The sequence below is a fragment of the Ambystoma mexicanum genome, chromosome 4q (genome assembly GCF_040938575.1).
Source record: "Ambystoma mexicanum isolate Mex_15411 chromosome 4q, UKY_AmexF1_1, whole genome shotgun sequence".
NCBI lineage: Eukaryota > Metazoa > Chordata > Amphibia > Caudata > Ambystomatidae > Ambystoma > Ambystoma mexicanum.
In genome coordinates this window covers 61,451,935-61,468,601 of record NC_090928.1, presented here as the reverse complement: position 1 = coordinate 61,468,601, position 16,667 = coordinate 61,451,935, and positions in this window count along the sequence as shown.

Below are 16,667 nucleotides of genomic sequence, written 5' to 3'. Positions count from 1 at the left end.
CAATCACGGATGGACTAGGCAATCTGGTGATGAGAGCGTGTCTAATCACTTCTGGTTTGTGGCTTCACTTTATGTCTGTTGGCCATCTTGGATTGGTGACATCACTTCCTGTGGACATCTTGGATCAGTGATATCACTTCCTGTCGGCATCTTTTATCAGTGGCGTCACTTGCTGTGGCCATCTTGGATCAGTGATATCACTTCCTGTGGCCATCATGAGACTTCCCACTCTCCAGCTGAAGTCCACAAGAGCCTCCACTGGGAACATCAATCAGGAAGCAATCCTTATCCTAGGAGCACCAGGGACATAATCAGTAAGAGCAAACACTGATGGACTAGCCGATCAGGTGACAAGAGCGTGAATTGCTTATTTATGAATTGCGTAGGGGTGTCCAGCAAGGAGCATCGCTATTAAGTGTGGTACAGTGAAGGGTGAAAACCAGACATTGACAAGCCTCTTTGCCTAATTACCTTTGATTTTGCCTTCCTACCTGCTGCATGAGGGAGTACCCTTCCTAGCTTGTTAAAACTGTGCTGTCTCTCCACACTGCGTACTCACTTATAATGCATTCACTCCTGCTGCTGCTCCTACTCACCTCTCTCTACACTTTCTGCAATCATGCTACAACTTACTTTTTTCCTATCCCTTTCATAAAATTCACATCTCGAAAGTCCCACTACTCCATCTCTCTTTCACCTAAGTCCAACAAACAAAGCCGAAGAGCTAACCATATCTCCCCTAACACCTATCCTCCTTGCCTCTCTTCCTCTGAGAGTCACCTTTATACTCTTGCTTAGTGCATCTGAACTGAACATTGCACTCTGGAATGCTCGGTCTATATGCAACAAAACTTCCTTTATCACTAACTACTTTAAAGGCAGCACCTAGACCTTCTTGCTATCACTGAAACCTAGATTTCTCAACCTGACACTGCCCCTCTGGACGCCCTACATGACTCCAAACTGTCCTCGTCTAACTGGCAGAGGATGGGCGGCCGTCGGACACCTCCTCTCTTCCCATCTCAACACCTCACAAATCTCTGATACCTGTTCTCTCCTACCTCTTTTGAAATCGCCATCCCTACTATTGCTCTGCCTCATTCGGTTCACATCATCTCGATCTATCACCCCCCCTGGGTGCACTGGACCATTCCTTGTTGAACGTGTGCAACTTCTTGATTCGCTTTCCACTAAACATGACCTCATTCTCTTTGGTGACTTTAACCTTCTCTCTCCAATCATTTCTCAGAAAACGGAACTTCAGTCTTTTCTTAGTGACCACTTTCTCCACTCTATCTATAAACTATCAAGCCATACCGGGGATAACTCTTTGCATCTCTTGTTCATCTCCTCCTCTCTCAGCCACTAATACTATTGGGTATCACTACATATTATCCCCACCAAAAATATCACTGTATATATGGTTGTCTGGAATGGCCATAAGCGATAATTTGTGGGGGGGATAATTTATTTGGTTTTGAGGAGCAGGGGTTGCGGGGCTGTCCCCCGCTCCTTAAAAATAAATAATGTAGGTGTTGCGGGGGTGTCCCCCGCAGGTTCCATGCCTTAATATCACCGGAAAAATATGGTGATATTTTTGTATGGCCATATTCTTTCAGGAATATGAACACATGGAACCTGCCATAGTCCCAAAGAAGAATTGATTTCCTAAATAGGAAAACTGCTTCCCCTGCACACTGTCAATGAGGCCTGGGCCTAAATGTTGTTTTAGAATTTGAAGGATAGGTAAGTATTCGGGAGCCCCACTAGGGGAAACACCCAAACAGATTACAACCTTCTATTTACTGGTTATTACACAATACATGCTTTAGACATTTCTATCATATTGAATTCAAGGCAAAAAGAGCCATAACATTATACTTGACAACTTTAGGATACATTTTCAGTATACAGTTTTTTATTTATACAAATGATGTAAGATGGCCCAACGCGTTTCGAGTTTCTATCACTCTTTGTCAGGGGCATACATTCGTTTTCACATACATTTCTATGAAAAAAGAAAACATTTAAATTATTTAGTGATTATGAATATAAACATTAATTCAACTCTCAAAGTTAGAATTACTCAACACATTTGCATAGAATCATATTACCAGGGCTTTAGTTACAGTTGACTAGACACGTCTTGGGAAATTCTATCCTGGATCACATTCAGTTACATTTGTCCAACCTAAAAAGGACTTTTTTAGTAGCCACGACTGGAAGGTGGGAATCATAAAGGGGTTTATAATGGAAAAACATACTAAATGCTTAGCAAGAAAGGAAGGGAAATATACTGATTCTTCTCACGGTTTTGTTGAAACCAGTTGTGGTGTTAAACCTATCAAAGTGGATTAAATGGAGTTGTTTACACAACCTGTTGAGGTAAAAAATGTGTGTCAATTCTTGGGAATCCTATGTTTGTTAAGGAAGGGGGAGGGTTGAAGTTTAAATAAGCAATCTTACCCCGTCTTAGTTTGGTAGTGGGTATAAGTATCCGGTACACCGGAAAAAGTAAGGCTAGTATGCAGGTCCTGCCCCTAAGTATCAGCTGGTAAGTATAGCCTAAATGATTCCTGTCCAGATAGGTTCGCCAGTGCTGGAGGCTGGAAGGGAGATTAGGATAGAAAGATTCAGGCTAAAGAATAGCTAACATTATAAGCATGTATCCAAGTTAAAGTAGTGTTGAACTTACTCAGAATGAGCATTCCTGCTGGTCCAATGGAGAAGTATCAGATCAGTAATGCATTGTTTGAAAGTTTTCTACAAGGGAGGTCTATTCTGTGTCTCAGCATTAAGGAAGTCCTTCCCTGTTAAAGGCGAGATACAATAAGGTAAGTATCTAGTTGTTATCTATTTAGCTGAGGACTGCTCGTGGGCTTAATGTACTTACTTCTTTTTCTTTTCTTCTTATAGGTCCTGTGGAGGAGCTAGTTGGTGGACTAGGTAGGCAGGAGCCGCGTCTGCCATTTTGGAATTGGAGGCTGTTTTTATATGCAGTGAAGCGTGTGACGTCACTCACGCATGCGCGGGTGACATCACACATGTATACTGTCATGATCACTGCTTCCAAGGAGCCAGGACCAGCCCAAAGTCCTTGGAAGCAGGCCCCTAATCCTAAGCCTAGGCACCAGCCGGTCCCTACTGGGACCTTTTGGACCTTGTCCTGGCGCCAGTGGCACCAGGCTCATCAAAGCCATCGGTCCCGGCACTGGAAGCGCCGGGCTCATACTATATGTGAAGATGCTTGGGTGGACTTACCTGCAGCAGACTATGCTGCTTACTTACCAGCTACATAGGAATCCTCTGTAAGCCGGAACTATTTTCTTACCTGGGTGGGGCAAGCTCCACGCCCTGGATACAACATTGGAACTCTTCTGGAACAGGAACTCTTTTCTTACCTAGGCGGGGCCGTGGAGGAAGACGCCTCATCAGTCCTAGGCTATTTAAACCACACCCAATTGATGAAGCGTGCTTCGCGTTATTCTGCATCTGCAGCAGAACGCTCACCGAGTCTGTTCCAGCTTTTCTTCTTCCGATCCTGTACCTGCAAGAACAATACTTACCATTCCAGTATCCAGTCTTCAGCAGCGCCTGTAAAAGACAAGAAACAACAGGTTAGCACGACGACTTCACATGCAACGCATTCCTTACCTGGTCCATCGGCAGCGACCATTTCTTCACGCTGCACCTCCACCTGTGGAGACAAAAGCATAGTTATTACTCACCGGCAATCCGCGAATTCCGGATGTTTTCAACACTGCAACCCAGCATCTGAAAGACAAAAGAAGAGACATTAGCCAGGTATTTACTTACGCCCATCGCGCTCTCCACAATAGAGCGCCTGCAACTACTCCGGCGTTTTCATCACCTCTTCAGCACGAACTCACAGCTGTGAAGGAAAGAGACAGTTAAAGCGCTTGCATATACTCACGCATTTCCAAGCGCTTCTTTCCAAGGCTCTGGCTCCAGCTTTGGCTCTCTTCATACCATCTTCTAACGCTAGAGCCCTGCAAAACAAATAGAACAAAACATTATTCCGATCCCTGTTCAATACTTACTTGTCCACGCACCTAAAGACTATATGGACTAAAAGGTGTCCGGAAGCTCACCGCTCGTGCTGTTAATGGCGGTTGCGATCCTCTGATGTTAAGAGGCCTACGTTTCACCCAGTAAAGGAACTGGCAACGGCACCCTGCACCAGACGCAGATGGAGAGCCCAGCATTCACCTATCTAAGGTGAGCACGTTTACCTGGGGGCTCTACGAAGAAGCTAGACGAGAGAGAGAGAAAGAGAGAGAGAGAAGGACACTCACTTGCCCAGATCTTTAACCCCATATATTCTTTCATCTGCAGAAATCTCACCCTTCGAGTTCGACACACAGTGCGAAGAGGCTCAGCCCCAGAAGCCAATCGAGTCCTGCACATCACTTTTCGAGTCACAGACTCCTTCCTGCCTAGACCAGCGCCTCCGTGGGAATCAGGTGAGCGTTACAGAACGCGAAGCCCACCACAAAACTCCTACCCAGGCGCAATGGAAACCTCGGACACAGACCAACTGGCCCGATTGCTTGGGGAACTAAGAACAGAGGTACATGCAGCTCGTCAGGAAACAAACTCTTTGAGAAGAGAGCTGATAATATCCAAGGAGCGAACGGAAAACCTCGCTAGGCAATTACTACAAACACAGGCAGGACAGACTCCTTTGCCCGCTCCAGGAGTAAGTTACCCTTCTGCATCCTCAAATCCAGTGCAAATCAATCTACCCGGTAATGTGCCTTTGGCTCCACCCGAACGCTTTTCTGGTGACCCAAAGAAATTTGCAGTGTTTATCAACCAGTGCCGCCTACACTTCTTATGTCGCCCAGCTGCCTTTCCAACAGACCAGACCAAGGTGGCTTTTGTGCTTTCTTATCTCAGTGGCAGTGCCGCAGATTGGTCAATCCCTTTGGTCACTCAGGATGATCCGGTCCTTCACGATTTTCAGGCCTTCCAGTCCAGCATGGAGAAACTGTTCGCAAGACATGCCCAGGGGCAGGCCTTGGACAATGAACTCCTTTCGTTACGACAGGGTAATCAAGACCTCTTGACTTATATTGCCTCATTCAATAGACTTATAGTGGAAACTCAATGGCCGGAGGATAAAAGAATAACGCTTTTCTACAGAGGCCTGCGTTGAGAGCTCAAGGATGTGTTAGCTCAAATTGTGAATCCTCCACAAGAATGCTCAGACTATATTGACTTAGTTGTCCAATTAGACCACCGATTACAGAACAGGAAGGCTGATCGTTCCAGATTTGATACCCGAGTGTTTTCTAAACCGCAGACCTCTACTAGGGGAGCCGACACCGTGGAACCCATGCAACTAGGGGGCATGAAAGGACCTTTAACTCAAAAGGAGCGGGAAAGAAGAAGACAGCTGCAATTATGCCTCTATTGCGGTAACTCGGGGCACTTTCTTTGAGACTGCCCAGTGAAGCCAGCTAAGAAGGCTGTAGGAGCCGCAGATACCTGTACCCAAAATTCTGAGCAGGGAAACGACCTAGCCCGACAAGTGTAGAGGTCCTCTTGCCGAGCGTTAAAATCTGTCCCGTGACCTCGCATTTCGTGGTGCCTATGGTCCTCATTAGCCCAGAACGTCCGGATCGTTTGCATGCAATTGAAGCTTACATCGACAGCGGAGCAATCGGTAATTATGTGGACCGTGAAATGGTATCAAGGATGAATCTACCTCTTGTCCCTAAGGCAGTAAAAGACGTCATTACTACAGTGGATGGCACGGAGATAGCCTCCGGACCAGTAACGCATGCCACCCAAGAAGTGACGTTAGTGAGCCAAGATGGACACCGGGAGAAAATCGTGTTCGATGTTATCAAGGCCCCTCAGTTCCAGATCATTCTGGGAATTCCTTGGTTAGAGAAGCACAATCCTCAGATTGATTGGCGAGCAAAGACGGTTCAGTTTCCAGAATGTTTTACCACTTGTTATCCTCGGCCTGATGTTTCACTGGCACCGATCTCTTCCGAGGTTCCCAAATTACCTCCCGAATACCAGGAATTCCAAGACGTCTTTCGGAAGGAACAAGCTAACACCCTGCCTCCTCATAGGTCCTACGACTGTCAAATAGACCTGATACCCGGAACAACTCCTCCTTGTAGTAGGATTTATGCCCTCACCGAGCCAGAGAATCTTCACCTCAGACAATATCTGGACCAATACCTAGCTAACGGGTTTATCCGTCCTTCAAAATCTCCAGCTTCCTCGGCTTTGTTCTTCGTTCCGAAAAAGGAAGGAGACCTTAGGACTTGCATAGATTACCGCGCCCTGAATCAAATCACCGTTAAAAACAGATACCCGTTACCTTTGATCCCTGAACTCCTGGACCAAGTCAAAGACGCATGTATTTATACAAAGTTGGATCTCAGAGGAGCCTACCACTTGGTACGAATAAAAGAGGGCGATGAATGGAAGACGGCATTCCGCACCAAGTATGGGCTGTTCGAATATCAAGTGATGCCCTTTGGACTTTGTAACGCTCCTGCCGCTTTTCAGTATTTTATGAACGATGTCCTTAGAGAACTCATAGATGTTTGTGTTGTTGTCTACATTGATGACATCCTCGTCTATTCATCATCTGAAGAGGAACACCAGAGACACGTCAAAGAGGTTCTCGAGAGATTGCGTCAACATAACCTTTTTGCTAAGCTTGAAAAATGCGTTTTCAACGTAACTGAAGTTGAGTTCCTGGGATTCATATTGTCACCTGACGGAGTCCATATGGATTCAAAGAAAGTCGATGCAATCATTAAGTGGCCATCACCAACCTCTGTAAAAGGAGTTCAAAGCATGTTAGGCTTCGTTAACTTTTACCGCAGATTCATTCCTGAATTCTCTCGGATAGTCCAGCCCATCACCGCTCTGTTAAAGAAGAACAAACGTTTTGAGTGGTCTACCGAAGCCGAACAAGCTTTTCAGGACTTAAAAGTTAAATTAATTTCTGCACCTGTTCTAAAACATCCTCGTCCAGAACTCCCCTACATCGTGGAAACGGATGCTTCTAGTCTTGCTATGCGGGCAGTTTTATCACAAAGAGATCCGGTCACACACCAATTACATCCGGTAGCCTTTTGGTCCCGCAAGTTCTCGGCTCCCGATATCAACTACTCAATTACAGACAAGGAACGTTTAGCCATCAGATCGGCCTTTAAAGCCTGGCGGCATTATCTTTTGGGAGCCAGACACACAGTCACCGTAATGACTGATCACCGCAATTTACAATATCTAAAGACAGACAAAGCTCAGTCTTCCAGACAGCTTCGCTGGGCTCTGTTTCTGGCTGAGTTTGACTTTATAATTACTTATCGACCAGGGAGTAAAAACGGAAAAGCAGATGCTCTCTCCCGAATGGGAGTAGATGAACATTTGACCAATCCAGAACCAATACCCATAATCCCAGAACAAAGGATTTTGGGTTTGGTCAGCGCTCAATCCTTTGAAGACATCAAGACTACAGTCAAATCACTCCTAAATCCGGGCGATTTGCAGGACTGGCAATTAAAGGGAAAAGAATTCTCAGTGGATCAAGACCTACCATATTTCCGAGGACGATTGTACTTGCCCTGTGAGAAAATACAAAAACAAGTAATCTCCTGTTATCACGACTCTCTAATGGAGGGTCACCCTGGCATTACCAAAACCATGGAAAAGATCAAAAGACATTTCTGGTGGCCATCATGGAAGAAGGATATTAGAGACTTTGTAATCTCCTGCGGTGTGTGTGCCCAGAATAAAAGTCAGAAGGAGAAACCAGCTGGCCTATTACACCCATTAGACATCCCTCCCTGTCCATGGCATACACTGTCCATGGATTTCATCACGGACTTACCTCCATGCTCAGGGTATAATACCATTTTAGTAGTCGTGGATCTATTCTCCAAGATGGCTCACTTCATTCCCTTGAAGGGCCTACCTTCAGCTTCAGTATTGGCCCGAGAATTCTTAGAAAACATCGTTCGGTTACACGGTTTTCCCTCGGTTTTGGTCTCCGATAGGGGAAGTCAATTCATCTCCCACTTTTGGCGAAGTTGCTGTCGTCTAGCCCAAATTGATGTAAGACTTTCAACCAGTCACCATCCCCAAACTGACGGACAAACCGAGAGGACAAATCAGACTTTAGAGCAATATCTACGTTGCATGCTCCAACAAACTGAAAACCCTTAGAAGGATATTCTTTGAATCGCTGAATACGCTTACAACAATTCGACTCATTCTGGAACCGGGAAGACTCCCTTCTTCCTATTATACGGACACCATCCTAGAACCTCTAACCTGGATCCTCCCCAAGAATTCAAAACACCTGCTGTGGATTACTTGCACTCGGAGATCACTCGTGCTTTTAAGGAAGCCACTGCCCCTCTGCAAAGAGCTAAAGCTCAATTCAAAAAAGGAGCAGATCGACACCGTAAAGAAGCCCCTCACTACGCAGTAGGAGACCAGGTCTGGTTATCCACTAAGCACCTGCCTCTAAAAGGACCCCGCACCTTCATCCCAAGATACCTTGGACCCTATCTCATCTCTGCCATAGTTAATCCGGTGGCTGTCAAATTGGAATTACCTGCGCATATGAAAATACATCCAGTCTTTCATGTCTCCTTATTAAAACCAGTACAACCAGAAACCCGATTGACTAAACTCCCAGAACCTGTTTTGGTAGAAGGAGAACTTGAATTCGAAGTAAAGAACATCCTAGACTCCAAAATCGCCAAATCTAAATTATATTACCTGATTGATTGGAAAGGATACGGCCCCAAGGAAAGATCTTGGGAACCCTCAGAATATGTCCACGCACCTCGTCTGGTCAAGAAAATCCATCTGAATCACCCCGACAAGCCAAAACCCCCGGAGAAGACACGCTTAGGAGGGGCCTTGAGGGGGGGTGCTGTCATGATCACTGCTTCCAAGGAGCCAGGACCAGCCCAACGTCCTTGGAAGCAGGCCCCTAATCCTAAACCTAGGCACCAGCCGGTCCCTACTGGGACCTTTTGGACCTTGTTCTGGCGCCAGTGGCACCAGGCTCATCAAAGCCATCGGTCCCGGCACTGGAAGCGCCGGGCTCATACTATATGTGAAGATGCTTGGGTGGACTTACCTGCAGCAGACCATGCTGCTTACTTACCAGCTACATAGGAATCCTCTGTATGCCGGAACTATTTTCTTACCTGGGTGGGGCAAGCTCCACGCCCTGGATACAACACTGGAACTCTTCTGGAACAGGAACTCTTTTCTTACCTAGGCGGGGCCGTGGAGGAAGACGCCTCATCACTCCTAGGCTATTTAAACCACACCCGATTGATGAAGCGTGCTTCGCGTTATTCTGCATCTGCAGCAGAACGCTCACCGAGTCTGTTCCAGCTTTTCTTCTTCCGATCCTGTACCTGCAAGAACAATACTTACCATTCCAGTATCCAGTCTTCAGCAGCGCCTGTAAAAGACAAGAAACAACAGGTTAGCACGACGACTTCACATGCAACGCATTCCTTACCTGGTCCATCGGCAGCGACCATTTCTTCACGCTGCACCTCCGCCTGTGGAGACAAAAGCATAGTTATTACTCACCGGCAATCCGCGAATTCCGGATGTTTTCAACACTGCAACCCAGCATCTGAAAGACAAAAGAAGAGACATTAGACAGGTATTTACTTACGCCCATCGCGCTCTCCACAATAGAGCGCCTGCAACTACTCCGGCGTTTTCATCACCTCTTCAGCACGAACTCACAGCTGTGAAGGAAAGAGACAGTTAAAGCGCTTGCATATACTCACGCATTTCCAAGCGCTTCTTTCCAAGGCTCTGGCTCCAGCTTTGGCTCTCTTCATACCATCTTCTAACGCTAGAGCCCTGCAAAACAAATAGAACAAAACATTATTCCGATCCCTGTTCAATACTTACGTGTCCACGCACCTAAAGACTATATGGACTAAAAGGTGTCCGGAAGCTCACCGCTCGTGCTGTTAACGGCGGTTGCGATCCTCTGATGTTAAGAGGCCTACGTTTCACCCAGTGAAGGAACTGGCAACGGCACCCTGCACCAGACGCAGATGGAGAGCCCAGCATTCACCTATCTAAGGTGAGCACGTTTACCTGGGGGCTCTACGAAGAAGCTAGACGAGAGAGAGAGAAAGAGAGAGAGAGAGAAGGACACTCACTTGCCCAGATCTTTAACCCCATATATTCTTTCATCTGCAGAAATCTCACCCTTCGAGTTCGACACACAGTGCGAAGAGGCTCAGCCCCAGAAGCCAATCGAGTCCTGCACATCACTTTTCGAGTCACAGACTCCTTCCTGCCTAGACCAGCGCCTCCGTGGGAATCAGGTGAGCGTTACATATACACTGCATTGTGGCGTCATTCGTGCATGTGCGAGTGGCGCGGTAAACATAGAATTTCCTAATGAAAAAATAAAGGACGGATGTCCCTATTCAGGGACTATTAAACCAAGAGAGAGTAGATTACTAAAACCTAACCTGTATAAGGGGTGTGCTGGGTGCAAGAATAAATTTGTGAACACTATGGCGTTGTCCGCGCGTGCGCAGGTGACGTCATTTTCACGAAATGTAGAATAAAAAAAAAATGAATTAAAATAAAGTGTGGCTACAGGGCTGCCAATAAGTACGAGATAATGTTGTCTCAAAGGTAGAAATGTGTTTAGCCTGCCAGATACATCCCAAGGGACTGATCCTTGCAGGGGTATAAGTGTAACAACCATAGAATGTATTATTCTAGCCACAGTTGTACAATAGTCGGTTGTGGGAAAAGTCGAAGTAATAAAAATTACAAAATTATTTTGAAAAATAGATCGTCAACATCCCTTATCTAATCAAGGGGGGGCCTATCATTGGATCCTGTTACAGTAAACCTTAAGATGGGTAGAGACATGGGGTAACAGTTCAAAAACGTTTTGGTGATGCCAGCATGATACATTTTTAGGCCTATTTCACACCCAGTATGTTATTCAATTACTAACCATATATATGGGTGTACAATGTTCAACGGATAGAAAACACGGAGCATAATGACAGATTCTTTTGATAAAACATTTTTGTGAAATACAATGGTATATAATAAAAAAAACTTGAAAAAAAGGTGAACTGAAGTAGTCACCACGGAAAAGCATAACCTCATTTAACCATTTTTAAGAGAAATTCTACAACCTCCTATGTGGTGATATATGATAATGTAACACATTAATTTGTCTTGGTTTGAAGTTATGTGTTTAACAATGTTCAAACACTAGTTGAACAGGTCCTTTTTAGGCTTAGTTGCAATGAGTAATAGGTTTGTAAAAAGGAAGGGGTCAAGGTAGCAGTCTTCGTATATCCAAACACTAGTTGGACAAGTCCCTCTTAGGGTTGGTTCCATTGAGAAATGGAGTTGTTAAAGGAAAGGTCCAAAGTAGTAATCTTCATTCATGCCCAGAGGAGTCATGGCATACTGTAACGCCCACCTGGTTCCCACGGGGGCGCTGATCTAGTCTGGATTACTGCGGCCTCTTCTAGCATGATGCGCAGGACCCGGAACACCGATTGGACAGGACCTCCAAATCGTGCTTCCTTGGCCCGTAGGAATATCCTTCTGCAGATGAGAAAGGGGATTAACAGTCTGCAGAATGGTGTGCTAGCTCCCCCCTTACCCCCTCCGTTCCTCTCTATTCCTCCAAACCCGGTTTAAGCTCACCTTATGGTTTGGAAGGTTGAACTCTCCATCCTTCTTCTGGTGCAGGGGCGCGCGTTCGTCCAGTTACTTCACTGGTTTTCAGAATGACGCTGGCAAAATCCACTTGACTTTCCTGAGCGATGCGCCGTAAGTATGAAAGTTCAAAGTTCAAGTGAGGCCGCCTTTATGCTGTCTTTCTCATCTGTGATCTAGTCATTTCCACATAGGGGCCGGGGTACGGTACCTGCCAACGGGGCTGCGCCGACCCGAAATGTGGAAGAAAAGCCGGTAAGTATTATGGCTGTTAATCAGGCTTTCCTTCTGTGTGTCCTTCTGCTCACCTTTTGTTTCTTCCTCTCTCCCCTAGGTGCAGAGATGTGGCGTCCGATGCTGACAGCCGCGATGGAGCCGGGAGATGTCTCAAGGACAGGACAGGTGAGTGAAGCGTAGCGCTGCAGCGAGCAACACAATGCTTTTAAATTGAAGTCTTCCTTCAGGGATGCTGGCGAGAAGATTCCGGATGCAGGTAAGAAGCTTGAAATAATCCTTGGTTTTCACCTTTCTCTTCTCTTCCTTCCTTGCAGGTCTTCCAGGTTCAAGACGGGCGTGGCTGTAGTCCAGGAGCAGACATGGTGAGCGTTAAGCTGCAGGAAGCAGAACAACGCGAAGCATGAGCTGCTGTCTGGGCGTGGCTTAAATAGCCTCCAAAGAAGTCCCAGGTATGTATCCTTCCCCAACTAGGTATGTATCCTTCCCTGGCCACGCCCGAGTGAAAAAATAGTCCCTATGAAAAAATAGTCCCTTTCAGGTCTCAGGGAGGCCTGAAGCGTGCAGCATGGTCTGCATCAGGTAAGTGCACAAAACACCTCCCTTTATGAGCCTGGCGCCTATGGCGCCAGGACTGATGTCCAACATGAGCCTGGCGCCAAAGGCGCCAGGACTGAGTCCAAAGAGTCCCTATAAGGGGCCGCTGGGCTTTTACCCGAGGGCATGATGCCTGCTTCCGGGGGTGCTGGGCCTGGCCTGATGCTCCGGGGGTAGGCATCATGACAGCACTCCCCCCCAAGGCCCCTCCCAAGGTCGTTCCTTCTGGAGGTTTCGGTTTGTTTGGGAAATTCCGATCGAACCTTTTTACCAGCCGAGGTGCATGTACGTGATCACTGGGTTCCCAAGACCTTTCCTGAGGCCCGTACCCTTTCCAATCAATTAGATAGAAAAGCTTTGATTTTAAGATTTTGGAATCCAAAATGTTCTTTACTTCGAATTCTGGCTCTCCATCTATCAGGATTGGGTCTGGTGGCTTTATTAATCTGGTTCCTGGTTGTACTGGTTTCAAAAGTGACACATGAAAAACGGGGTGAATCCGCATGTTGGCTGGTAGATGGAGCTTGACTGCTACTGGGTTAATTATAGCTTTGATTGAGTAAGGGCCTAAATACCTTGGATTAAAAGTTCGAGGTCCCTTGAGCGATAAGTGTTTGGTAGCCAACCATACTTGATCCCCAATTTCGTACGGAAGTGTCTCCTTTCGATGTAGATCCGCATTCTTTTTGTATTTCTCTTTCGCATGTTGCAAATGTGCAGTTGCATCCTTGAAGGCTTGATTTATCGTAGAATGCAAATGATCCACTGCCGGCATTTCAAGGCTCGAAGGTGAGTCCAAGTCTGAAGTATGAGGGTGATGTCCATATAGGGTAAAAAAGGGGCTTTGACCGGTTCCAGAGTGTATCGAGTTATTATAAGCATATTCAGCCACCCACAGAATATCCTTCCAATTACCCTCCGATTGGTGCAACATACATCGTAGAAATTGTTCAAGGGTCTGGTTCGCTCTCTCCGTCTGACCATCGGTCTGTGGGTGGTGGCTGGTCGAGAGTCTTACGTCGATTTGTGCCAGCTGACAACACTTTTTCCAAAAATGAGAAATAAACTGGCTTCCCCGATCGGAGACTAGTATGGACGGGAATCCATGCAAACGGATGATATTCTCGAGGAATTCCTTGGCAAGAACAAAGCCTGAAGGTAATCCTTTCAACGGAATAAAGTGGGCCATTTTGGAAAATAAATCCACCACGACCAGAATAGTATTGTAACCATTACAAGAGGGCAGGTCCGTGATAAAATCTAGTGACAGGGTGTGCCAAGGTGCTGGTGGAATGTCTAAGGGCTGAAGAAGACCGGCGGGTCTTGTCTTTTGACCTTTGTTTTGGGCACAAACTCCACAGGACATCACAAAAGATTTAATATCCTTTCGCCAGGAAGGCCACCAGAATTGTCGTCTAACCTTTTCCTCAGTTTTGGCAATGCCAGGATGTCCTTCCATCAGGGTGTCATGATGACGGGAAATAACCAGTTCTTGCAATTCCTTTTCTGGCAAAAATAAGCGTCCTTGGAAGTAAGGTAAGCCATCCTTTACTGAAAAGTTAGACCCCTTTTTGATCCAATCCTGCAAGGCTGAAGAGTCCAGGACTTGTTTTACTCGTGCTTGAATGTCTTCAAGTGTTTGTAAAGTGGTTATTCCCAAAATTCTTTGTTCGGGAATTATCGGCACAGGTTCTGAGTTTGTGTCTATTTCTTCCATTCCAATTCGGGATAGAGCGTCCGCCTTACCATTCTTAGAACCGGGGCGGTAGGTGATTACAAAATCGAACTCAGCAAAGAACAAAGCCCATCGGAGCTGTCGAGACGATTGGGCCTTGGCAGTTTTTAAATATTGTAAATTTCGGTGATCAGTGATCACGGTGATGGTATGCCGGGCGCCGAGGAGATAATGCCGCCAAGCCTTAAAGGTGGACTTAATGGCTAATAGTTCCTTATCTGTAATCGCATAATTTATCTCCGGCGGTGAGAATTTTCTGGACCAAAATGCTACGGGGTGCAGTTGGTTGGTTTCAGGGTCTCTCTGAGACAGGACAGCTCCCATGGCTAAGCTGGACGCGTCGGTTTCGACTATATATGGGAGATCAGGACGCGGGTGCTTCAAAATAGGTGCGGACGTGAATTTAGCTTTCAACTCCTGAAAGGCCTGTTCGGCTTCCTCGGTCCATTCAAAACGTTTATTTTTTCGCAAGAGTGCAGTGATGGGTTGCACCACACGTGAAAACTCCGGGATAAACCTGCGATAAAAGTTGGCAAAACCAAGCATGCTTTGGACACCTTTCACTGAACTAGGTGATGGCCATTTGAGGATGGCATCCACTTTCCGTGAATCCATTCGGACCCCTTTAGGTGTCAGGATGAATCCGAGATACTCAACCTCGGTGGTATGGAAAACACATTTTTCCAGCTTGGCAAACAGTTTGTGCTGGCGCAGTTTCTCTAGGATGGCCCTGACATGTTTTCTGTGATCAGATGTGACTTGACAAGTACCCTTGGCTGAGTTTCCCCTGTACCCACGTTCTCCTCACCTGAGCTTGTCGAGTCAATGGTTCCTTGCAGTCCTCGACGTGCCAGGTAGTCTCTCTCTCTTTTCTGATGCGTGGGCTTGTCACGGGGAGAAGCCACTGTGGCCGCTGGGTGAGAACAGCGGCACAGTGACCTCCTTTCCGGGACCAAGCCAGAAAATGCAGGGAAAAACCCGCAAAGGGGAAAAAACCCTGATAAGAGGTGCCAAGACTTGTCGGTGAAGGCCAGTTGTTCCCAGATGAAAAGAAGGAAGCGAAGGATCTCCAACAACTGACGGGGGCAATAAATGTCCAAGTCCAACAATAGCAGTAGGCCTGAAGCGCAGGCGGAGAAGGCAGCGGCTGGGGAGGCTGCAGTGGAGGTCGATAATGTTCCAGGAAAGCACTGTGGAGGAGCACGGAAGAAACCCTCACGCTGACTGGACCAAAAAGAGCAAGGTGAGGGAACAGGAGAAAAAGTGAGAGAGAGAGAGAGAGAGAGAGAGAGAGAGAGAGAGAGAGAGAGAGAGAGAGAGAGAGCGCGCCGGAGAAAAAAGCGCAGCTAGTGCCGCCCAGGGACGGCGGCGAAGAAAAAAGGGAAACAAGTACGGTGTTCTGAAAAGCCGGAACCCCGGAGTAAAGTATCCAAGGGGAAAAATCCCCTGAGAAATTCCAAAGCGAGGTGTAGAGGAAGAGCGAAGGACCCAGAGTCGAAAAGTAAACAACAGAGGAGGGTTGCAACGCAACGACCTGCCGGGAGGCGGGGATTTAAATACTCCCGGCAGCCTCGCGTCCCGCGTTCGGAGCTGCGGAGCGAAACACAGAAAAAGGACTAAAGTAATCCTCCTCTACGTCCTCTCAAACTCCAACGCAGAAGAAATCGCCAGTCGTGGTGATGACCGCGACTGCGAGTGACAGTATGCCCCCCCCTAGAGTGCAACCACCCGGGCTTACCCGGGTGCAAGCGATGGAACCTAGCCAACAGCTGAGGGGCATGGACTTGAGAAGCAGGCTCCCAGGAATCCTCCGATACCGGGTAGCCCTTCCATGACAGGAGGTATTCCAACCGGCCACGAAGAAATCTAGAATCGCGGATGGCAGAAACTTCGTATTCCTCCTGGTTGGCAGCAGTGACAGGAAGATTCCGGTTGAGAGGCCGGCGATGTGGATCAGAGTAGTAGGGCTTAAGAAGAGAGGTGTGAAAGACAGGGTGTATGCGTCTGAGAGATGGAGAGAGTATTAGACGGTAGGCAACAGGATTGACCTTGGAGAGGATGGGGAAAGGTCCCAAGAACCGCGGAGACAGTTTAGAAGGTCTCGTCCATCTGGGAAGGAATCTGGTAGACAACCACACCTTGTCCCCGGGTTTCCATGAAGGAGCTTCCCTGCGGTGTTTGTCGGCTTCAGTCTTATTCCGCTGTCTACAATCCTTCAAGCTTAGCAATGCACTGTCCCTGGTCTCCTTGACATTTCTTAACACCTCTTCTGCAGTCGGAGAGTTAGAGAACCTGGGCACCTCGGGCATTAGATAACGCGGGTGAACACCGTAGGTACAAAAAAAAGGGGATAGGC